The 26,567-nt window shown below is 38.9% G+C and overlaps 1 protein-coding gene across 7 annotated transcripts in view; it reads right to left on the reverse strand.

Moving 5' to 3' along the window:
- TBL1X (transducin beta like 1 X-linked) overlaps positions 1–23,375 on the reverse strand; it is a 257,104-nt gene extending 233,729 nt beyond the window's left edge. For 3 of the 7 annotated variants that reach the window (XM_054008067.1, XM_054008077.1, XM_054008034.1), the window contains exon 1: positions 21,712–21,996. The gene's annotated coding sequence lies outside the window, so the exon portion shown is untranslated. The other 4 variants (XM_054008085.1, XM_054008042.1, XM_054008060.1 and 1 more) reach the window with 3 other exon arrangements.
- Positions 23,376–26,567: the final 3,192 nt, after the last annotated feature.

Below are 26,567 nucleotides of genomic sequence, written 5' to 3' on the forward strand. Positions count from 1 at the left end.
AGGGAGGAGGACTCACTATAAAAGACATCATAGATGGAAAGGTTAATAGAGTGAAAGAATTTAAATACCTAGGATTAATGGCTGCTGCTGATGGCATCATTCTAAAGCTGTGTGGTGCAAATGGTGGCAGCTGACCCCTGTTCTCTGAGACACAAAGATGCCAATACAGTTAAAAGTAGAGAGTATAAAACTGTAATTCAACCCATCCTAATATACGGAACAGAAACCTGACCAGCCATAAGAAAGGAAACCAGCATGCTCTCCACCAGAGAACTGAAGATGTTGAGATGGTCAAATGGTTGGATACTTCATATTAGGAAACCAAACCAGGTTTCAAGGGGCCAACTGTGAGCTGCGCCACTTGAAGACAAGCTGAGGGAGGCTAGGCTACATTGGTATAGGCATATGCAGCGGAGACCAGAGCACTCTATCGATACGATGGCTCTTGCAATGATTGTGGATGGAAAAACGACCACAGGGGGAAACCGAAGACTTGATACATAGACCAGATATCAGTGGACCTCAGAAAGACTGATCTGCATGACAGCCTGGCATATGATCACAAGTTTTGAAACAAGGCCCCAAATAGGCAGCAGTAAGAACGATGACAATGACGCAGCACCAGAGCACACAACAATTAAGTGCCTACTTCTGACAGTCTTTAATTTCTGCCATTATCATAATCAAAAAAATATAGTACGTTCTATATTACACATAAAGCTTTCAGCTGCAACAGGTTTTTTCCCCCTCACCATTTTTAAAAGACACTGTCAGCCTGAAAGCTACTCACTTTTAAATAAGCAAGTTAAAAGTAGTTTCAGGTACTGCTACTTCAGCTCCCTTCTGTCAATTTTCATGCTTTTACAATTGCATTTTATATTTTTATAAAAAAAATTCTCCCTGTTGCTCTGTGAAACAGTCAAATGGAGAGGGGAGGTGGAGCCACCAAGGAAAACAGTTAATCTGACTGTACACACAGGTCTGCTATTAGCAAATATCTCCAATTGCCAAAAGATGGGACACTAGAGGGGGAGGGCTCTGCGTTACTACACAGAATTCTTACCCAGGTGTCTAGCTGGTGGTTCTCGCCCACAAACTCAGGATCTAAATGATCGCCATATTTAGAGTTGGAAAGGAATTCCCCCCCAAACCCCAGTCAGATTGGTAGAGACCCTGGGGGAGGGAGGTTGCCATCCTCTGTAATGTAGGCAAGGTCACTTGCTGGTTTGTACTAGAGCAGTGGTTCTCAAAGCCGGTCCACCGCTTGTTCAGGGAAAGCCGCTGGCGGGCCGGACCGGTTTGTTTACCTGCTGCGTCCACAGGTTCGGCCGATCGTGGCTACCACTGGCCGCGGTTCCCCACTCCAGGCCAATGGGGGCTGCAAGAAGGGCAGCCAGTACATCCCTCGGCCCGCTTCGTGGGAGCCGCGATCGGCCAAACCTGCAGACGCGGCAGGTAAACAAACCAGCCCGGCCTACCAGGAGCTTTCCCTGAACAGGCGGCGGGCCAGCTTTGAGAACCACTGTACTGGAGTAAATGGTGGATTCTTTGTAACCTGAAGTCTTTAAATAATGATTTGAGGACTTCAGCAACTCAGCCAGAGGTTAGGGGTGGGCAATGTGCAGGAGGCCAGACTAGATGGTCTCCTCTGACCTTAAAGTCTATGAGTCTATGAAATCCATAGAACAAAGAGAACTATGTCTATTTCTACTCTCTTATAGTAATCTTAGATATTACTTGTAAACACATTTTTAGCTGCATGGTGAGTTTGCTGCTATCCCTTTAAATCCTTTTTTTCTTTTTCTAATAAACACAAAAAGTATTGTTACAAAGTTCACATTCCTTTTAACTTCTAATTGTGATGGTATCTCCAGCTGCATGCATGTTACTCACGGTGCATACCATTGGCAGTGGCAAGGCCAGCACTGCCCAGGCCACCCCACTGCCCACTCAGGTTTGGCCCCTCCATCGTGACAGAGGGGTTGCAGGAACAACAGGTCCTCTTCGCTGCTGCTTAGGGGTCAGGGTTCCTGCACCAAATCCCTGCCCAGCCTCACCCCGCTTCCAGCGACCCTCATCCCCTCTCAGGGATGAGGAGTGTCACTTTACCTGGGTGGGCCAGGCTGCAAGATGGAGGCTGAGGATGGCCCGGACTTGGTGGGTGAGGCACTGCCCTGAGAATGACTCCGCAGGGACTGACGATATGTACCATGGGAAAAAGTTCTGGGGGAACCCCTGATTAATAGTACCTTTGTTATTGCAGCAGCCTTCTAGGCATTTAGAGGGCTTAATTGTAATAAACTTAAGGTACATAAATGAAACCTATTAAGGTCTTCTTAGTCAATAAAACCTAATTGCATCAAACAATAGCAGTGAACCAGGGATAACCTTTTGCTTAGGAATTGTAGAAGAGGCGGTCACAAAGTGATGTCCCAACCATTCAGTAAATGTTAAAATCACTTAGGAAGTGTAATAGCTTAACAACCCCTCTTCTTTTCTTTCCCCTCCCCCAGAACACACACACCTGGTTTCTTGCCTCAGTGACAGGAAGCAATTTGACAATATTTCAACAGCCATGTGGTGGTGTACCCTAAGTTTGGCCTTGATGCCTATTACTGTTGCTATTAACCTTTTCAATGGCTTCCCAAAACATCCCCAGACAGACTGATTTGGCCACAGTAAACACACTCACAAAAATTTTTCCTCCACACTCCACATACAAACAAAGGCATGACATACCACTCAGGCAGACATACCACTTCTGCCCTAAAATATGCTTGCTCCATATTATAGAAGATGTGCATGTACACAAACATCTATTTTTAAAGGGTGGGTGGCATAAAGTCCCTATCGAAACTACAAAATGTGCGGTGTATCAAATACTTGTTTTGGGGGTTTTTTTAATGGTTTCACTTAAGACAGTTTTGCCACACATACGTACACGGCATAATTCTGTTGAAAGGTTTTGGAAAACGTTTCAAGACTAGATAGATCTGTCTTGAGAACAGTTTTCAAAAAATCATCAAGTTCCAGCCACATGTGGCAAAGGATCTGAAGCCTTTTAGGAACAATTTGGTAATAGTATATTTTGTAGCGTAGATGGGGTCTAAAAATGAAAGCAAGCCCATCTATTTAAAGATTCATTTGAGTTATGTTATTTGTATTACTGTCTTTTTCATATGCCCTGTGTGTAGGCCCCCAATATCAGTCCTTAAAGACATTGGTATTTTGCTTCTATTCTGAAGACAGACTGTCTAAGCTAAAGACACTTAAATGCTACCCTGACTGTAATGTTTGCAGTGCCTTTTTTTGCTATTAGCTGTGGAATGTATGTTAGTGGAAATTGGAATTCAAGGAGTGAGGGAGGGACAGGGATGAACTGATGAATAATTTCATACTTTAAGTATAATGTTATACTGGTCTTTCTTGTGCACAACTGACAAAGCTACTGACTTTCTCCCATGTGGTATTTCCATAACCCATTTACACAAAAGGAGCACTTGGTGACCTCCCCTCCTCCACACACAGACAGACATTGCAGACTACAGCCAAATGTATCCTTCACACAAGCTTCTTTTCTAGAAAGATTAATAGGCGTATGTCATGATAAAACCTGCAATTTATTCCCGACTAGAGTCAATGGTACTGAAGGTCCAGCAACAATTTTTCCCAAACCCAATTAAAGCTTTTAATAACTGATTTTTCCTATTTAAAAGTATCTGAGAGAGAGACAATTATGTTGATGTTATTATAAAATACTTATATCCTATGTAGAGGCCCCATCCACTAAACTGTGAAAGATTATAGCTAGCAATTAAAGCCCCAATCCTGAAAACACGTTTAACTTCACGTGCCTGGGTAATATTATTGAATTCCATTGGACTACACTTGTGCATAAAGGAAAGAATATCCATAAGGTATCTGGTGTATTCCTATAATAAGCTACATTCTTATAATAATCTAAAACAGATAAAGTACAGCAAATACATACTTTTGGGGAGGAGGGGAAGAGAAATCAAGACAGAAGCTTTGTCAAACAAACTTTCTAATATTTAAGTCATTCATTCATCAGTGTACAACTAACAGTGCTCTGCTTTAATACTTAAAAACATAAAAGGATATATGCAATGAATATGTGGTGTTTTTGTTTGCTGTTTGGGTTTTTGGTGGTTGGTTTGTTTTTGGTTAATATTTATAAATTAAAAGGGTGGAAAACCAGCCATTTTAGAATGGTGAAGATAAATGTGTCCATCCTTTGATCTAAGCCAGGGGTAGGCAACCTGCGGCACGCGAGCTGATTTTCAGTGGCACTCACACTGCCCGGGTCCTGGCCTGGGGGGCTGTGCATTTAATTTTAAATAAAGCTTCTTAAACATTTTAAAAACCTTATTTACTTTACATACAACAATAGTTTAGTTATATATATTATAGACTTATAGAAAGAAACCTTCTAAAAACGTTAAAATGTATCACTGGCACGCGAAACCTTAAATCAGAGTGAATAAATGAAGATTCGGCACACCACTTCTGAAAGGTTGCTGACCCCTGATAAGCACAGCCATTCTCCATAGCACACAGCATCCTATTTACCTTCCCTCAGATACAACAGTAACTGTATCAGAGCAACTGTCAATAGCAAATGTTCTCAACTTCATTAATAGGTATGTTTTTTCATGCTGAGTTCACTTTGCTTCCTATCCACATCAAGCTGACAATTTATGATCAATTCTAAATGCAAGCACCTACGTCCTGAGATAACCTTCAGGGGACATTAACAAATCTGTCATCTGTTTAATTTTAGTTTAGAGCAGAGTTGTATTATAAAGATGCGTCACTCTACAAATTATTTGTAGCAGTTTACTAACACTTATAGAACCAATTTCCTCTTTTAAAAAAAGATCACATAGCAATTAAATCCTTAAAATGGTCACTCCAATATGTGGCCATAGTAAAAAAGGTAACAGGTCTTTCAAGCTAGTGGGCAAGGCCTTAGAGATACTTAACACACTATTTAGGTACAAAACTCTTTTCAGATTGCAGTCGATAGAACACACTCTGAGAAGAATTAACATAGCCAAAAGCTGGCATATGAGCCTTTATTTCCTACACAACACCATTGCATTATCATTATCCCTCACTACTTTGAAGGTATATGACATAAAACGGTACACAATCTTCAGTATCAGAAACCTTTGCAATTTAGTTCATATCAGCCTGATGTGGGAAATATTAACATCTCACTAAACATTACTCTTCACAGGAAGCACACTGGCTGAGAATAAAGCTTGACATTGCCATGTGTTCAGGTTAGAGTGCTGTGAAACCCCTGTCTTAAGCAACAACGCAAACGACTGACAAAAATCTGTCTATCTTATAAGGGGAAACAGAACTGTATTCGTTTAGTTTGGGGTTACTTTGTGGTGGAAAGATCTCATAAAACAGGAGTTTGCCTAACAGCGGTTGGGACAATTGTACAGAATTTGCAGTGTGTAACTTTCTACTCTTGTTGGTCTGGGTGTGTGGGAGCGAGGGTTGTTTGGGGGGGAATGCCATGAAGAAACATGGGACTGAAAAGTGCATAGCTATAAAATGTACATTAAAATGGTTTGGGTAATAATATTAATTAATTTTAGGTGCTAAAATGCCCTCTTTCTTTACTGTAGGTTGTAAGCTCATTAGAGCAGAGACCATCTTTTTGTTCTGTGTTTGTACTGCACCTAGCGTACTGGAGTTCTGATGCATGGCTATGGCTCCTAGCTGCTACCGTAACAAATTATATTTTAATGAATTAGTATCTTTATTTTTATACAGTTAAGTCAAAACCCTGGCTTTTAGGTCTAGTATGTAAATTTGTTACATTTTGGTCTGCTGACTGTTATTGCTAGAAAGAAATTTCAATATTTAACGTTTTAAACATGGTACAATTAAGTTAGAGCAACGTAAGCTGTGAATTGAGATTTCGGACATACATGTAAACAGTCCAGTCTCATACACATACTTTCATAAACAAAAGGAATAAAGAAATAAGGAGAGGGGCCAAGCTCAGGTCTTATATGACAGAAAGTACAGAATAAAGTCCTCTCCACACAGCAACCATTCATCACATTATCTTTTCCTCTATTAAATTCTCTTCACTAGCATTCTCTTTAATGGCATTCACTGAACCAATGTTTTCTTTCAAGACAACAGCCCATGAAATTCCTAACCAAAGTACTGTTTGTTTTTTCTGGAACAGAACATTGATTTATATAGCCAATTTGTGATGCCCCAATTTTTTGTAATTTCACGGACCCTTTAATACTTCAGAACTGCAAATTCTTATCATTCAATTTTGTTTAATTCTGGCATATACAAAATATGTTCTTGCAATCAGTGTAGCCCAGGGGGTAGTGATCTGGCTTGGGAGTCTGGTGCTGTGGGTTCTTTTCCCAGGTCTACCTGTGACCTTGTGCAAGTTGTCTTCCCCCCCTCTGTAACATGGATTTAATGATAACCAGAACTCACATCTTTGTCTGGACGAAGGCCTATATTCAATTATATTACGGGGGAGGGATAGCTCAGTGGTTTGAGCATTGGCCTGCTAAACCCAGGGTTGTGAGTTCAATCCTTGAGGGGGCCACTTGGGGATCTGGGGCAAAATCAGTACTTGGTCCTGCTAGTGAAGGCAGGGGACTGGACTCAATAACCTTTTGGGGTCCCTTCCAGTTCTAGGAGATGGGATATCTCCATTAATTATTATTATCCAGTCACTTTCACTTGTATTTTATTTTGTTTGTTTTTAATTACAAAAAGGTTCCTAGTATCAGAGGGGTAGCCGTGTTAGTCTGAATCTGTAAAAAGCAACAGAGGGTCCTGTGGCACCTTTGAGACTTCTGTTAGTCTCAAAGGTGCCACAGGACCCTCTGTTGCTTTTTACAGATTCAGACTAACACGGCTACCCCTCTGATACTTGACACCATGCAAGGCACTGCATTTAGCAGTATGGAATGGAAAGCTATCAACCTCATGAAGAAACTTGCACAAATACAGACAGATATCATCTTCCTTTCCAAATGCAAACGGATGGACATCATACCAAATGGACTGAAGGTGAAAAATCCATTGCTATCTACATACTGCACAGACCACAGTGAGAGATTATGCCATACATTATCAAAGAAACTGAGGAACTACCTGATCAGCATCCTATACAGCAAACAGAAAAACATCAAGAAAGAGCTCTCCAATCTGGAGACTTTCATAAATAACCAACCCTCCACACGAATGGACTTTACTAAAATAAAAAGGTTCCTAGGCACTACAAGAATACAATACTAACAAATGCAAAACATTTCAAGATCCTCATAAAGGAATTCTTTGTAACAACTAGTAAACCAAAGGAACACCACAACAGTAGTACACCTTACTGCAGCTTCAGCAAACAATACTAAACAAAATCAATGCACACATTAACACAGTCATATTGCTTGTTTTCAGTAAAGAGCCTGATTGCTGCAAGCTGATCCACTAGTGGTCCTCTTCACCTACACATAACTGGACAGCGTGCTGAGAGCAGCTTGCATGGCTAGGAGCAAATTTTGCATCCAATTTTACAATTTTTTTAACCATACCTTACACTGATTATCTGGGGGGGGGGGGGGGTGCTTTAGTTGCTTTTGTTTTCCCTTTTGTTTTTGTTTTGTTGTTTTCGGACTTTATTTAACTGGCCAAAGCAACATGAAACTGAAGTTATCTCGTTAGTTTTCAAATGTATTTGCCTGATGTTGGGCTCCTAACAAAGATTTATTTTGAAAGGGGCTGAGCACCCATTCATTTCGATTGGCTTTGAGAGTGCTCAGCGCTTCTGAAAATAGCCAGGCCACTTAGACACCTACACCTGAAAATGTTGGCCTTTAGGTTTAAAGCTTTCAGATCATGATAAATACACGTGCTAGGGACACAAATTATTAACAACATATCCGGCCAATGCACAAACTGTCCTATTGTCAGAAAAGAACTGCAATAATGAAGTGCAGGTAACCTTACCCTTTAATTACGTTTAGGCTAAGGGGAAAAACCTGATCCTGTCGGACAGCAGCACAAAATAACCTTTGACTCCAAGCTCTGTCTTTAGATTCAGGTCACTACATGACAGAGTAATACTCCGTTCCTAGAGATGAAATGAAGACAAACACCACCATGTGTTTATCCAAGTTGCTGGTGGTCTGGCTGATACAGCCACATACTTTTGAGAACTTGGTCAAATGCCTCTAACTGCTGGTTAAATGGAAGTCATAACAACGTGGCAAGTTCCAAGCAATTAACTTCCTTTAGAGAAACAGTAAGGCCTCCTCACATCACATGTAGGAGAAGTCTTGAGAATTAAGGGAACATCTGTGAGCCCAATGGGAGTGTCCAAATTCTTGTGCATAATTTTATGTTAATATTCTGGAGGACAACAAATTCCTTCTAGAAAGCAGAAATACTAGCAAATTGAGATATGTCCTTTCAGGGGGACAGAACAAGTTGCTGAAGCAACAAAGTGGCGTTACTATTTCATTGAAAAAGTTTAATACCCCAATAACATACATAGCCCATAGCTTTAAAAGATCCGAGTAAGTGACATCAGACAAGGAAATAGGTATGTATAAAATGCTTATAATAAATAATATACAGAAGCTCCGTTCATTATATTATACAGACCCTGAAAGAATTCACGCTCTTTTAGTGCTGCATGCAGAAAATTCCTCCCAGGCTGCAGAATAAAATAAATAGGCCACTACAGCTTTATACATTTGATTCTACATAGGACATCAGCATTCTGAATTCCTAGTGCTTGAAAATATATTAATCTGATGAAAAGACTGCATAAGAGATTAAAAACACACCCAAAGCAAACAAAAAAATACACATGTACACGTACATCAAGAACAATTTGGCATCAGCTATTTGAACTAAATAGTTATCATGCTGAAAAGAGAAAATCTAGTTAGCAACAATATTTTGGCCACATGGCTTTCTTTCAGGAATAATCTGGTATGAAGAAAAGAATCAAATGTGGCTATCTCCTTTTATAGGCAATTCCTGAAGAAGGTATCCTAGTTAGAGCATTGCTAATAACTCTATGCTATTCTATCTTCCATGTGAATTTAACCTTTTTGTCATGTGTACAGGCAGAAAGAGATATGGTTTATTACATTTTAGTCTAAGTGCTTACCAGATTATTATTTATTTGTATTGGAGTGGTGCCCAAATGCCCCAAATCTACAAGTTTGATAGTCAAAAGGAAAATATTTGGGGCCTCAAAGAGACCAGGACCATTGCTGATTGGAATGCGTAAACACCAGGGGCCTGTTTCTCACATACATAGCACATACTCATATCCCCTGGGTAACTCCCATTAACATTAAATAGTGTAACACTTATAATACAGGGCGGGGACTTCAAAAACTTAAAAAAAAAAAAAAATCCCCTAAAAATTTCAAGATGTAGGCCCATGGGGTTATGGAAATGAGATGGCTACAGCACAGAATCATAGAAATGTAGGATTGGAAGGGACCTGGAGAGGTCATCTAGTCCATTTCCCCCCTCCCTGCCCGCCACGGTCCACCCTAGCAGAGGCAGGACCATACCTAGACTCTCCCTGACAGATGTTTTTCCAACCTGATGCTAAAAACCTCCAATGACGGGGTACCACAGCTTTTCTTGGTAACCTATTTCAATACACAGCTACCCTTATAATTAGAACATTTTTCATAATATCCAAACTAAATCTCTCTTGCTGCAGATTAAGCCAACTATTTCTTATCCTGCCTTCAGCGGGCATGGGGAACAATTGATCACCATCCTTGGTATAACAGCACTTAACATATTTGAAGACTGTTATCTGGTCCCCCCTCAGTTTTCTTTTCTCAAGACTCAACATGCCCAGTTTTTTTAACCTTTCCTCATAGGTCAGGTTTTCTAAATCTTTGATCATGTTTTTTGCTGTCCTCTGGATTCTCTCCAATTTAGGTGGTTTGAACTTAACCTGATATTAGGGATGGTACAGAGGCAAAAGAGGACCACTTGAGTAGACTGGTGAAGTGACTGTCCTCCTGATAAGCGCAGGATAAAGGATTCCAAATGATCATCTCTACATTATTTGCTGTACATCTTGATAAAGATCAGTCAGAAGGATTGTATTAATAGGCTCTGCTTCAACTATGCAGACAGAAAACCATCCCACGAAAGAGGATTTCTGTGAAAATCTACAAAATTTAATAATACTGATGTCATGTAAGTTTTGGTATAAATTGCACTACGTAAAACCAGAGTTTATGACTTACACAGTGCCGTGTGTGTGCACAGCAGACAAGGTCTTTGAGGAGCTTATGATATAATTAGATAATAGGTATTATTATTACTGTTATTTACATTGGCCTACAAGTGTACAAAGCAAGGAAAACATAACCTGTATTCCAAGAAGCTGATACAAGAATAGAACAACTAATTAAACTATGTGATGGCCAGAAAATCCAAAAGAAAAAGCAGCAAAAGAACATTGAAGAACTTAAAAAACAAAACTAAACTAAAAATAAAAAACCCCACAGACTTGAAGGGAGGATCATCATGTGGTTTACAGACAGTAGTTTACAAGTTAAGAAAACAGATCTAATCAAAATCAAGTTTAGCCTTCAGACAACCATTGCATTTTCACTTTGCTGACCTCATGAATGCAGTAGGTCACCACCCAAAAAGCATCCATGGATTATTGCAGGTTAAGTTCTGGTTCTAATGAGAGACGGTTAAGTTTTGTCAGTGCAATGTTTCCAAAAAAAGCTGAAAGGGTCTATGACTTCAGCCTAATATGCAATACATTTGAGCAGAAGTGAGAAGGATAAAAGAAGGTACCAATATAGAAGAGGTGTTTTAAGTCACGGAGCATATATTCTTACACAGTTAAGTGTGTTAAACAGACTGGAAAAGACACCATTGACCTGGGATTCCAAAGAATAGGAGAACAAGTAAAAGATTATACATATATTCATGGACAAAAACATTCATTAAGACAGAGTTACAGACGTAAATAATTATACATTAATTTAGTACAACTATCAGAAGAACATTCAAATTACCAAAATAAATATTTTAAAGTTAGAAAATTCATTGTTAAGATTAGACAAACAACTTTAACTCTCCCTTTGTATCACTGCACACGGCCTACCAAACAGTGATATTGGTTGAGTAACTATTCCAGGAAAGTTAGTAAATTATATCCTTCAAATGAAAACTCTATATAGCCCATAGACGCTCTGACCCTCTTCTCTCCTGCATGTGGAATTAGTGAGATCTCAGCATTTATCACCAAGAACTGTGTCTTCTATGGCAGAGTGATTAGGGAAAAGCTAGATCCTGAAAAGGGCACTACAGAATCAGACTTCTGTGTCCACGTGGAGTCTCCCTGATTTCCGTGGAGCTTCACCCATGCTGAATCAATTACAGAATTGGGTCCATAGTTTAAAATTAAAGGTGCTCTATGTTGATTATATTCTATATGTTGATTATATTGGGTGGGTGAACAAGGGAGACTTAGTATAGTAGCTCGTACAAAGTGATGAGGTAGAGGCTGATCAGACTTATAGTATCTGAGAGAAAAATGTAGTTTTTTACTTCCCATAGAAGCAAGATGTGCAGGATTTATATATTACTGCATGCAAATGGGATGGTTGATATGTGGCCTATATATAGTATATAATACTCATAACCCTAAACAATATGGCTGGCACCAGACGGTGCACTAGAAGAGTGTAGCTACTTCTGTATTAAGTCATGGTTCGCAGAACAGTGTATAGATCATACAGCATGTAAAGTGCAGGAGGACAATGATGGTAGAATCTTGACAAAGACTGCAAGAGTAGTGATGTATTCTGAGTGGCTATAGGGGTTTATTTCTCAGCCTATTGGTGTTGGTTGGACATGAGTTAGTGGCAGAAGAATTAAGGTGGATGGTCTGATCTTAGCTAAAAATATTTTTAGTAACTTTTGCATTCTAATTTTTTTTTTTTTTTAAACAAACTTAATTCTCTTAAGGAAGATTTTTTATCCCTGAATGTTCTCGATTGACATTTACTGCAAAATATTAAGCCTATACAAGGTCAGTAATGGCAAACTTGCTATTTATATAAAACTTTAAATACAGTGGAGCACAGATCTTGTGTTGTCTACTGTATAAATCTCAAAGTACATTGTTGGCACTCAAATAAATGAGAACAGCCTGCAAAACAGTTAATGGAGATTATATATGAACCTCATGCTCCCTTCATGAAAAGGAGCTTATGCAAGGGGGAGCAAAAACACCTAATTTGCTATGTCCCATAACTCAGAAAACAGCTTGCCTGATTAACCTCTAACAGTCAAAATAAAAGTCTTCTCTAGCTCATGATAAAGGACATGAATTTTCAGGATAAAAGGAGCTGTTTTTGTTAGAGACAGGGGAAGAAGAGACAGTGGGGTTGGCACAGACACTTCTACAGCCTTAAGTATAGTTTAGTTACTTACCATGGCTCCATAATGCACATACACTGTATGTATATACACCTGCAAGAACATCTATATGGGAAAAGAAAGGACAAATGTACAAAAATGGAGACCTGGCTAAGATTTCTACTTTTAGTTTTTCTTTTCATTTACAAAGTAAGAAAGGAAAATCATTAAGATGTATATATAATCACACATTTCCAGGGAAGTCTACCACCTGGGACCAGAAGAGGTTGTGATATATACATATCTAGAGAAGATAAGTTTTTCAAGCAATAGCTGAAAACTGAAATGAAACATTGGAAATAGAGGGTTTATAGAATTAAAGCAAGAAATCAGGAGTCTTTAGCTAGTTAATAAATAAATAGAAAAAAGTGTTCACATAATCAACCGAGAGCCTGTACCACAAACCCTTGGCCACATGGGCCTTGAACCTGCAAAGATTTCTATGTATGAAGCCAATGGAACTATTCACATCTACAGCGTGAAAAATACACACAAGATTTTGCAGGCCTGGGGCCATCACTACAATGGAGTCACTTGCATACATCAGAACTACCTGGTTGATAAGGGTTTGCAGGATTGGAACACAAATTCACACGTTATATATTGGGTTCTCCTTCATTTGGTATCAGTCACACCTTGGGGAAGTGGCAGAAAAAAGACTGTGGAGCAGAGATGAAGCCTGCTAAACTGGACTCTCCCCTTTAGGTCATGATGGAATGCCAGTAGCAGCTTAGCACCAGCTCTTGAGTCCTAGCAGAAGGAAGGCTGTCTCTTAGCCAAGGAAAGAGTTAAGATGTCATCTTGATGGAGTTTAACAAAATAAAGCAACAGGAGCTATTCAAAACCCCATAAAGGAGATAAATAAAACCATTTCTATTTTTGACATCTTTCTAAAATAGTTTACAACTTGGCAGGGGAGGATGTGGAGTGTGTTTGCATATAAAAATTTACGTTTTTAATAAACTGGCAGTAACAATTAACATTTTTTGTTTTCAATCTTAAAAACGCTTTACAAACATTAACTAATCCTCCTAGCACTTCTGTGAGACAGATTAAGTCATTTAAAGTCCACTATAAATTATAAAATTGTGAAAGTGAGTGCCCTGCCTACTGTCTCGTAAAGGTTATTTGGAACACTTTTTCTTTTTCTTTTTAAATTGTTATTTCATTAGAAATTCAACACAAAAAAAATGCAGTTCTGTTATGGTGCCTGGTAAATATTCACAAAAAAAGAAGGCTTTAAAAAAAAAAAAACACCTTAATCTAAAAGAAGAAGAAAAAGTCAAAGACAAGCAAGCCACCAGCTTAAAAACTTGGAAGCATATAAAGTCAACCAATTGTGAAAATCACAAAGAATTTGGTGTGATTGAATAGGCCCATGTTTCTAGCAGTTTAATCAACAAACGGCTTTCTCATTGGTCTATTTCATGTGTGCACATGGGCGGGGGCAGAAGGGGTTAAGTGATTTTTGTTAGGTGCCAGATAGATATCCTTGGAAACTAACCTCTACAATGTGGATACAGCATCGGCACCGTCTGAGCTAGGCTTCTCCACCCTACCCTTGCCAGTGAGCTTCATCCATAGTTATGAAGGAGTACCAACGAGGTAAGAGGATAATTCACCTTCTGTGCCTATTCATACCTTGGCCTCTATTGAGACTGCCAGCAAGAACGTTAATCATGATGGGAGGGAGGGGTCGTGTGCATGCTCTGTCCACTAGAATTGGATTGAAACCAACTGGTGTACACCTGTAAACCAACTTATAACTGCTGAAATTTCTTTTTATCAAACCTTTAATTCATACTGGCTTCCACTGAGTCCATGTTTTTACTTAATGTTACAAAAAACAAAAACAAAAAACACCTGTGTGTGTACATTTCACTTGTACACTAAAGATTAGTACTTTTGGCAGGACTTTTTGAATCATTCTGCTGTAGGTGACTGAAATATATTGAAATCAGTATAAACTAAGAGCACTTTTTCAAGCATAAACCTTATGTAATAAAAATTGCACATGTGCTAATCATGATAATATGATAGTGTCCTTTCATCAGTGCCATCATACCTCATGACTATTCATTTTTGAAGTATTAAGTTGTAAATGGTTGGCTTTTACTATTAAACTACACAGACTACTCTCCAGAGTGCCTCTTCTATGGTCTAGGATTAATGAATAGCTGATAATGCAGCATTGCAAAATACAGCAGAAGCCAAAGTTAAGTGTCCAGTGCAGTTTGCTGAGTTCCAAAAAGGAGCGTTAAAAAAAGTGTTATTCTGCAGTATGGCAAAGAGAATCTCCCATTAAAAGCAAACCCTCTTCCTGTTTGTTTTCTTAAAGAAAACTTTAAATGGTATTTTCCAATGTCATTTAAATGATTGAAATGACTTTGCAACTTCACTGAATTAATAATATGTCTGCCAATGGGGGAAGTTGTGCTTCACTAAAAAGACAGAACTCAAAGTTCAATGTTACCATATTTTCCAACAGAAAAAATTTCTTTGTGTAAAATTATACGTTACAAAACATATTTGAAGCCTTGTAGGATGTGAAGACAAGACACAAGGTACATTACAACTAAAACCAGGAGCCAGAGAATGAAATGTAGGTCAGAAAATGAAATCTAATTTAGATTAATATTACTCTGGCTATTAGTAAAGAATGCTGCTTAAAAACAAAACAAACAAACCACATCATTCTATCCTCCAATGGAAGATGAAAAAGGTAACCACACATTAACATAGTAAAACTCATAACCGGATGAGACTTAAGGATTTTGACAAGTGCACATCTAAGTATCGTGAACTATTAGTACTACTAATCTATTCATAAACAGGCCATAGGTCTTGTCAATTAACACATCTAGTGCATCTTGTACTTTTTGATAATAAATTACAGTAGTTAGCTTCAACACCCAAGTGAATATTTATTCAATGCACCTTCGAAAGGCATTAAAAATAACTACTCCTCTTCCATTATAGGATACTTTACTAGATACACACATTTTAAATTACATGAATGCCATACTTGTTTGAAATAAGATTGCATTATGTCCTAAAAACTGCACACTACTTAGCCATTATTAAGAAATTCTAAATACTTACATCCCAGTCTCAATTTAAATGGGACAAACCAGACATATTGATTGTTTAACCACATTACTTGACCTGCTCTACTTGCAATACTGACATTGTGATGCACCCTTCTATTGAGACCTGTGCGAAGTCAACAGAAAATAAACAATCTGAGTCTATCATGCTCCTAAAACCAAATCTCTTACCTAGCCTGTGTTATTTTAGCAACATAATTAATCTGAACAAGGGAACTGGGGTGGGAAAGTAAGCTACCCACAGCCGTATATTCCTCTATCTTCAGCAAATAAAGGCATCACCAAATACTAATGCAATGCAATATTTATTAAGGCCATGACATCACTGAAACCAAGGACAAAGCAGATACATGAACGAAAAGTAATATGAGGGACAAAATGATCTCTGGGCTGTCTTACATATATGTAGTCATGGCATAATTAGATTTTATATTATAATTTTTAGGGTTGTCAATTAATCATGTGATTAAGTCAAAAAAATGAACTGCGATTAAAAAAATTAATCGGGATTAATCACAGTGTTAAACAATAGAATACCAATTGAAATGTATTAAATATTTTGGATGTTTTTCTACTTTTCAAATATATTGATTTCTATTACAACACAGAATACAAAGTGTACAGTGCTCACTTTATATTATTATTTTTATTACAAGTATTTGCACTGTAAAAATGATAAACAAAAGAAATAGTATTTTTCAATTCACCTCCTACAAGTATTGTAGTGCAATCTCTTTATCATGAAAGTGTAACTTACAACTGTAGATTTTTTTTTGTTACATAACTGCATTCAAAAACAAAACAATGTAAAATTTTAGAGCCCACAAGTCCGCTCAGTCCTACTTCTTGTTCAGCCAATTGCTAAGACAAACAAGTTGTTTTTTTACGGGAGATACTGCTGACTGCTTCCTATTTACAATGTCACCTGAAAGTGAGAACAGGCATTTGCATGGCACTTTTGTAGCTGGCGTTGCAAGGTATTTACGTGCCAGATATGCTAAACATTCATATGTCCCTTCATGCTTCGGCCACCATTCCAGAGGACATGATTCCATGCTGATGATCCTCGTTAAAAAAATAATGCATTAATTAAATGTGTGACTGAACTCCTTGGGGGAGAATTGTATGTCTCCTGTTCTGTTTTACCTGCATTCTGCCATATATTTCATGTTATAGCAGTCTCGGATGATGACCCAGCACATGTTCGGTTTAAGAACGCTTTCACAGCAGATTTGACAAAATGCAAAGAAGGTACCAATGTGAGATTTCTAAGAATAGATACAGCACTAGACCCACGGTTTAAGAATCTGAAGTGCCTTCCTAAATCTGAGAGGGACCAGTTGTGGAGAATGCTTTCAGATCTAGCACATAAATATCTTGCGATGCCGGTTACAACAGTGTCATGCGAACGCCTGTTCTCACTTTCAGGTGATATTGAAAACAAGACATGGGGCAGCATTATCTCCTGCAAATTGTAGCCAAACTTGTTTGTCTGAGCGACTGGCTGAAGTAGGACTGAGTGGACTTGTAGATTCTAAAGTTTTACATTGTTTTATTTTTGAAAGCAGTTATCTTTTTGAAAGCACATAATTCTACATTTATAAGTTCAACTTTCATTATAAGGAGACTGCACTACACTATGTGTATTAGGTAAATTGAAATACTATTTTTTTTTCCTTTTTTATAGTGCAAATATTTGTAATCAAAATAGCTATAAAGTGAGCACTGTACACTTTGTATTGTGTGTGTAATTGAAATCAATATTTTGAAAATGTAGAAAACATCCAAAAACATTTAAATAAATGGTATTCTATTATTGTTTAATGGTGCAAATAATAGTGAGGGTTTTTTTTAAATCGCACGATTAATCACGGTTAATTTTTTTAATCGTTTGACGGCCCTAATAATTTTGTATATGGGTAGTTTATTTTTAATTTTTTTAGATGTTTATCAATTTAAATTTTTACAGTTGTCATAAATCACTGGGGAGTCAGACAATAATTATTTAATGACAATAGGTATTGAGATTCAAAAAGATGAGGTTTCAGAGCCATTAAAACACAAATTGGCAACATTATAATGTCAAAATATACAAAGTTAAGTAAACTTTAATAAGTTCTCAGGAAAAGTAAAAACAACTTATCTGTAAATTTCTGCCATCATCTGTGGAAATATTTTTTCATCTCTGTGTGTGTACAGTGAAATCTACATTTACCAACAAAAATCTAATCCTTCCAAGCCTACATATAAGTTTAGACTTGAAACTATCAGAGCCAACACAAACAGCTTGCAAAATCAGGTTTGACACAGCTGTGTAACTACCATGTTTTAATAGGTACAACTCTGAAATCTCTGTTAGGGTACGTTCTGTTTGATGTGAGAGAAGGTGAAGGGAAATATTATCCTTTCCTATGAAAACAGATATCCTTCTTTACTTCCACATAAGTACAATGCAAGTGGGACTCTTAGCATTCTTAACACTGCATATAAATTACATAAATCAATTTTAAATGAAATCCCTCAATATTAACTTTCAGATTGCCACAAATACCCTACAATGCTGACTCATCTACCAAAGGGGAGAAGAATGCCCCAAAGTCACATTTTCACCTTCAGATATTTCTCAGATTTGCTCAAGTTAAAATTATGTATATTCAGAAGAGGCAGGGCTGTAGTTCCAGTGTTTTTGTTTAATTTCAACCAACTTGTCCAAGTAGGCCATTTGGTAAAAACCTATAAATGGTACCCAAGGGCTCTGTGTTCTTACTGCAAAGAGGTCAGCTATTTCCTTCTAACTAAAAATAGTCGGGGGAGGGGGGTGGAGAGGGGGACTTACGTTTAATTTAGAACCTGAAGAACAGTTTACAAAATAATTTTCATCATGAGGCAAGATGGAAGTAATGGGGGGGGGGGGAGGAAAGAGCCTGCTCATGAGAGTTAAAAATTCTTTGTGATTTTACAAGGTTGGCTGGAGTATAACCAGCCAGTATTAAAATAGTACTATAAATTAAAATAATAAAAAAATAATGAAAACTCAAGGCAGGCAAAATGCACAGCAAAGATGCAGGAAATCTACTCCTTCCCCAGACTGAATGGACTTATTTATCATAAAACCACCATAGAGTGCCACGGTTTAACATCACACCCACAAAGAGATGTAGAGACGATGGGTTACAATGGATAGAGCACCGTATAGGGAGTCAGGAGCTCCGGGTGGGTTCGCTTCCAACTCTGCCACTGACCTCTATGACCTTGGGCAAGTTACTTCACCTCTCTCTGTGTCTCTGTTTTCCCGTCCACCCTTTGTCTGTCTTGTCTATTTTGACTATAAACTCTTCAAGGTGGAAACTAATTCTTAGTATGTGTTCACTTGGGGCCAAACAAACATACATACATACATGCAAAATCATCTAGAGTGTAAATTCTATCACCTGATTTGAAAATAGTAGGAAATAACAGAAAATATTAAAAGTACGCTGATCCAGGGACCAAGCACTACCATACAGAATTGCTGGGTCAATTTTCCCAGTCTAGTACCTTGCTCTCCAGATGACCAGAGCTCAGAATACTGCTAAGTATTCCTGCATACCTCAATACTGACCAAACTGTACCATTAAGAAACAATATTATTTAACTCCAAAGAATGTCTCATCCAGTCCTTTTCAGCTTCAAGGATGTTGGCTTTGAGAATTGCTGCAGTCTAAGGAGCCACCGCTCTTCCAAAGAGGCAGGCCATATTATCACCCTTTGAAGGATAGATCTGATTCTGGCCCTGTAACTACAGAGATGGGGAAAAACTCATTTATAAATAAGTGGGAGAATGGAACACAGGAAAAACTGGTGGAGAGGACATCTCAGGGCTCTGAAAAAGAGAAAAGTTCTTCTCCATGCCATCCTCAAAACTAAGAGTATAAAAAACCTAGCCTTATAAAAGGCTTCAGAGGGATTTATGATCCATGCAATGAAAGAGCAAGAAAGTGAAGTCCCAATATCATTATGATAAATGTAGGATATATAAGTAACTTACTTGGGGGCGCGGGGGGGATGGATACAGAAGACAACTTACTGCCAGAGATTTCTTCTCCTAAGGGCACTTGGACTATTATGCAGCTGCCAATGTTTATATGCATGTATAATTATTATCCTCTTTAGTACTAAGACAGACTTTTTAATCTTAAAAATGGCCTGTTTGTTCTTTAGCCCTCTGAAACACTTATATTGAGATACAGTAGCTCTGTTTAAATCTCTGCCAGTTTTACTATTACTGCATGTAGCCCAAGAAAGGTTTAATATATTTTTAATATGTGAGAGTCTATTTCTCTGTCCACCCCACCCCCACTGCCAGATCTACAGGGAAAGGGTTCCCTATTTGAATATGACTGTATTTGTGATGTTGCAATTATTAACTGTCATTTACCAAAAAAAAGAAAAGAAAATTAAGAAATCTGAAATAGTGCTCTTGCTTCAATCCTGTTTGATATCACAGAAAAAGGAATTATTTAATTTGAAAACTGTGAGATGTCTCCAGGTTTAGTAACACCTTGTCCATATAGTTCTAGGCCAACCAAGAGGCCTAAATCCACCATGTGCTATTATGTGGTAAGCAAGGTTTACTGCAGTTAATCTTGTACATGCTGTGTGAGCAGTCTCAGTTAAAGGTTCACTAATAAATGGGTCAAGGAGAAAAATGTGACATTACAAGCCTTCTTGTGTAATATGCTAACCCGTTTTCTTTTCATTTCAGGTGGCCCTACAAAATAGATTCCTTTTCCCCCTGCCTCCTACTTTAAATGTGAATTGGGGGGGGGGGAACCAAACATACCAATAATACAAAATTCTCATGCAGGAAGGTGAAAGATCTTTTAAGACAACATGAAGAGGCCAGACTTTGTGAGAAAATTGTATCTACTATAAGTCCAACTTTTAGGGTGTGGTTTTGTGTGCAATATGCCTATTTGAGAATTGAACAACATGTAATTAAATAGGCCAAGGGTCATTAGCAAGACATACTGCAATACTACTTGACCTCACACCCATTTTAAAACAAAATAAACTGCTGAGATTAAAACAGCCAACACAAAATAGGAACAGAATCATAAAAGGATTATAGTTGGGAGGAACGTGCCCACTATCCTGTGCTGCTAAGTATCTATGCTGGGCACACTAACTTAACAGAAGTGTCCTGTTGTCCTAATGTGTTAATGATAAATGATCAAGCACGTATTATTTTTGCCTCAATATATATGCAACAGGTCTGCAAATTTATTTTCTTGCAAACACTGCAGTAGTACTCTGCTTGTAATACAAGTCACACTGAATATTTTTCCCATAACGCCAGCACTGGTCCATCACTTTGTTAAAGGATTGCTTTTCAGTTAATGACAGTATTACAAATCATAAACAAAAATTAACTTGTTTACCTACTTGGAGCTAAACTTCGATTTACCAGAGAGTGATCAACTCCTGTGCTTGCTGATTCAAACACTAGATGAATGGGATTCCCCTCCCCCACCCCTGGGTTGTGCAAACTCCACACTCTCTACAGTGTGAATACCTTTTATTTTGCTAGTGAAATACTAAGGGGAAATGTGAGTATCTTAAGGCTAAGTTATCATTTCAAAAACTCCCCTCCAAACTCACTAACCCTTCCCCTGCACAAATCAAAAAACAAACCTCCAAACAAACAAGTCTCCTTTCCCTCATTCAGAGGAACATTTCTAAAGCCACCACATTGTGTTACTACTCTGCCTTAACCAGGGTTTAGAAACTCCAGCAGAATTAACATTCATAATAAACCTTCCAACGATGCAAGACTTTCTAGCCTTTACCAGTCACTTTAGGGTAAAACACACACACACAAAATCATGACACACTTGAGAGAAACACACACAGCAAAATGTGGGAAATCCTAAAAGAAACAGCCATAAATCCAGCAGAATCAGATACAAAAGAAACAAATAATAAGAAGAGAGGAACATGAGGAAATTGATTCCATGCACTGAAAAATATGGTAAAGGCAAGCCGTTTTAATCACTAAACTGCATGTCACAGACGCACACAAAAAGGTCCAAATGATGAATAATCAGTCCTCTAAACTCACCTCACTCAACGTGTATTAAAGGCACAGCTTTCACTTCTGGAAGCAGCAGAGAAAAGCCTCAACTTCTGCAAGAAACACACACAGAGACTTTTTCACTTGCAGTACATGGTGTAACTCTTCTTTTCCTAGGTCCCAGCAAGCGTTAAAGGAGACTGTAAATCCCACCACCACACACACACACACACTCCTCCTCCTCCACACAGCAAAATCAAAAGGAAGTCCCAGAGAGTGGGAAGAGGAAAATGGAAAGTTTTTGGTGCGGAATGGCGGTCAGGAGGTGCTGCTACTCACTACTTCATTAGCAGAGTTAATGTGTTTGGTGTGAGTGTGTGTCTAAGGCTTCCAAGAGACAAGCAGCAGCAGCAGGAGGAGGACTGAGAGAAAGACACACAGAGATAGTCAGTGACCTGGAGTGGGGGGGACCAACCAGCCACATTGACCTGAACTAGGGGAAGGTAGCCACACACACACACACACACACACACACACAAACAAACCCTTTCTCAATACCTCTCCCTTCCTCCAAAATCAGTCCCCACACTCCCCCAGAAAACTTCAAACAAAAAAAGCACGCCTACCCAAAAAATGCTTTGTTTTTTTCTTCCAAGTACCTAGGGTAACTTGTTTAATCACTTAAGGCTTATTTTTGTCATTATTTTGAATCCCAGGGATTTTTTTTTAATCAACCCTCCCCCATCTACTAGAAAAACGAAATATTAACCCTGTGGACTCAGCAATAAAAAATGTCAAAGATGCATGAACACTCCTCTCCCTCCCCTCCTCCCTGCATACAAACACACATACAGTTTGTCTGTGATAGTGTGTAAATAGATATGAGTATATACTATATTCCCATTACTGTCTGGGGATAGCTTAGTTTACATTAATTGTATTAAATTATGTATTAGTGCACACTATTATTATTTTGCAAGTTTCAGACTGCTGAAAGTGTCTTCGGATTTCAAATCTGAAAATATTCACAAAAATCAGTTTTGAAAAAGTCAATTTAAAATAAATCTAATTTACATTTCCACAACCCTCCCAGGAAGTAGATATGGTAATAATATTTAGTTATTGAACACCAAACCATTCATGTGTTAACCCAATTGGAAAAATACTCCAGAACCACCTTCTATTTTTCTACCTATTCCAATTTTTTAAGTGTTTTCCTCTATAATATGCCAGACAGCAAAAGCATAATTCTCAGTAATCTGAAACATAACAATCTGATCAAAAGACAATGGGTGTTTTTCAAATTTTAAAATAGTGGAGTTCAGCAATCAAAAGAGTACATAAGCAAAATTAAATTCTTATATATCTTATTATAAAACATGAGTGATGTAAAACTAATGTTTCTATAACATTATTAGAGCACATTAAATATGGACTTACACAGTCTCCATAATTGTGAATCAGCAGAATGGATTTTATTATATATCAGTTGAAATTCAACACCCCCAAAAATGTTGTTGTTCTTTTGCCTTGAACATGCCCTTCTTATTTTTCTCTGGATTTGTACAGCTTGATACTGAGATATTACATTCAATCGAGAAAAGAAGGGAGCAATATAAAAACCAATGCAAGTAAATGATGCAACATTGCCCTGGTTACATGTGCTTCCCTTCCCCCAACCTCTTACTGGTGAGAGTGCTGTGTTTTTTTCGCCTGTAGAGTCACATCGTGGTTGATTGATTCTCCTTTCGCCTTGCTCAGTCATTCAGCTTTGGAAAGTAAATAACAAGTTGACATCATTACAGCTCTCTGCATTACTGTGACACATTCCTCTCCTACCACACACTGTCTATTAGCTGCGCAGTAAAACCTACTCTTTTAAAGCTGGGATTCCAGTGTTGGGTTGCTTGCTCTCGCACAGCATAGAACTTTGTAAATAGTCTCCTGCTATGTTTGAAACATAAAATGCTTAACCAGTGTCAATATTTTAAATTATAAAATGGTTTCTATAGATATAGATATTCAGATATGCAAAAACAGTTTTCTGACTCCCTGTCAGTGATGCAAGGCCAGTGTCAATAATATCCAGTTAATGCCCTGGCCGTGGCCTATAGCCTTATTTTACTCTTATGAAACAAATTGTCTATAATCAGACTATAAGGCCCTGCAAGTGTACATGATTAATTGCACTTTTCTGGTGGTTAAATTGTGTCAATGTTTTGGTCTGGTACCTTATCCCACACAAATGTGAAAATCACGCAAATACATTGCCTCCTGGAGTGTCTGTTTAGATACGCTAATCCCTTAGGTGGTGATATTTATTTTACATTGTAATTCATATTTTTTCAAGTGGCCAGTCTTCTTGTTCTTTTGACTTATTTTTACATTACAGAGGATGTTATGAATATTACAGTTATATTTTCAGTTCCTGTTGCAGATTTAGATAAATCCTCTATGTGCTGTCATTGAGAATTCTCATGGTAAAGGATTATGATGTTGTGAATAAAAGCTGCATAGAGATCATCTCCATGCACATTAAAACATGATACTGAAATGGCAAAAAAACCCAAAAGCATACACACCAACAAATTCTGAAACATTATAGCCTAAATTTAATGCGAGTCATATTCAGCATCTAGATCAGGGGTCGGCAACGTTTGGCACGCGGCTGGCCAGGGTAAGCACCCTGGAGGGCCGGGCCAGTTTATTTACCTGCTGACGCAGCAGGTTCAGCCGATCGCGGCCCCCACTTTCCACAGTTCGCCGTCCCGGGCCAATGGGGATGGCTAGAAGCAGCACGGGCGAGCGATGTGCTGGCCACGGCTTCCCGCCGCCCCCATTGGCCCGGGACGGCGAACCGCAGCCAGGGGGGGCCGCGATTGGCCGAACCTGCCACGTCAGCAGGTAAATAAACTGGCCCGGCCCGCCAGGGTGATTACCCTGGCGAGGCGCGTGCCAAAAGTTGCCGACCCCTGATCTAGATATATGGTGTAAAATCGTTATTACTAACAGAGACAGAATAGCAAAAGTCTTCCTGTTTTAATGAGTCCCTGTTTGGGTTTTTTTGGTGTTTGTTTTTTTAAGAAAAGTTATACCAGTGAAACTCTTGATACCAGTGTAGTTTTGGTCCCATCAAAGCTAATCTATTGAGACTAAATGTAAATCAACCATACAAAACATAAATCCCAATATATCAGATGTCCAGTCAACCTCCTGCACTTCTGTTTTTGAGGGCCTAAGAGCAGGGATAGAAATGGTGTAAATTGATCAGAAAATGGGTGTAAGTGTGTGTACTGTTTTTGTATTTTGGTGAGTTACAATTCAGCACTGGTAGGAGCAGGTGAAATTCTCACTGATGTCATTGGGCCCGATGGTCCATTACCATACAGCTTTGTTATACCGATCCAACAGTGGGAACTTTATGGCAGTAAAGAAGGTGAATCATGTCACTAGGGAATACTGCAGCACAAGAGGATTTTCTTGGTAGAATAGAACCAGTTTAGTGACTCTACTCCATATCACCTCTAGCACACGGGTGTGGGGAATGGCCAGAAAGGAGAGAGCAAGGGTGAAGTGTTGGAATCCCAGCTAATCCTAGCTGCTAACATGGTTCATTTAGACCTTATCCTAAGTTATTGTTTCAGAAGCAGAGTCTATATAGAGCAGTTTCAGGGCTGCTCTAACTTACAGTGGGGGCCAACAGGCCATCAGTCAGCCCCTGAATAGAGGAGGTTCCAGGTAGATTCAAAACCAGCTTTTCCACGCCAACGTTTCAGTTCTTATGCCAAGTATAACATGGCTATAACGGGTCCACCGAGAATTGTGTCTGCGTACTGTAAGCTGCATTTGGCAGAGAGGAACAGCACAAAACCAGTATCATCACCTGGAGATGAAGTAAGTCTCTTGATCCAGTAGTATTTCTTTGGGAAATTCCACATGTGAGAAGAGCTTCAGGAACTCTGCTGCTATTGCTGTGGCTTTTGCTGAGAGATGTGGAAGAGTCTCCTGGTATGTGATTGCATAGTTGACAATTACTATTATGTACTGGTACCCAGATGTGGTCCTTTCCAGGGGCCCGATGATGTCTAACCTCATTCTTTCAAAGGGTGTCTCAATCAGTGGCAGAGGGACCAACGGGCCCTTGGGAGTCCCTTTGTCACCAGACAGCTGGCTTGGTGGGCAGGAGGAACAGTATTCTCTCACCTCCAGAGGCATGCTCAGCCAATAGAATCAAGCTAGTACCCGTGACAGTGTCTTCTCTTCCCAGGTGTCCAGTCCATGGTTGTCACGTGAGCTGCAGCACTGTCCGGCGATACTTACACTGCACCAGCAGTTGTCCTTACGGTCCTGGTTTGTGGATCTCTTTCAATTCAGCACAGGTTCCCTTCCTCAAGCATGAAGCATGGATGCTGCTTGACTTGCCAAGGCTCCATTACTTTCCCATGTACAGAGGCCTATTGGTCATAAGCACTACTCAGTGAAGGGTCGCTCCTCTGTCCCTGCACAAGACCACCCTGTAGGAGAGCTTCCAGGTCCAGGTTGATTATCTCTTCCTTCCCTGTGGGGGAGGATGATCATGTTGCTCATGATGTTCTTTCCTCAGGGTCTTCTAAAACAAGGCTTTGGGGTTCATTCTGCAATGGTGGACCTGGACCCCATTCACTGGGCGGGCCTGTTTGTTACTGTCTTGTCAAAAAAACAAATGGCCAGTCCTGGCCTATGATTATGGGGTACGCCAATTTCTCAACCAGAGCTACAGTTATCACGTTGGTATGTGTCTCCACGATCAATTGCAAATGTTGCCTGGGGTATGTTTTCATATAACCATTTATGCACTGTAGGTGAATTGACCTTTAAGGAGCGTCCTTGTGTCCTACTAAGGAGGTTTGGACCCCATCTGACTA

This window comes from Malaclemys terrapin, chromosome 1, assembly GCF_027887155.1.
Source record: "Malaclemys terrapin pileata isolate rMalTer1 chromosome 1, rMalTer1.hap1, whole genome shotgun sequence".
Taxonomy (NCBI): Eukaryota; Metazoa; Chordata; order Testudines; family Emydidae; genus Malaclemys; species Malaclemys terrapin.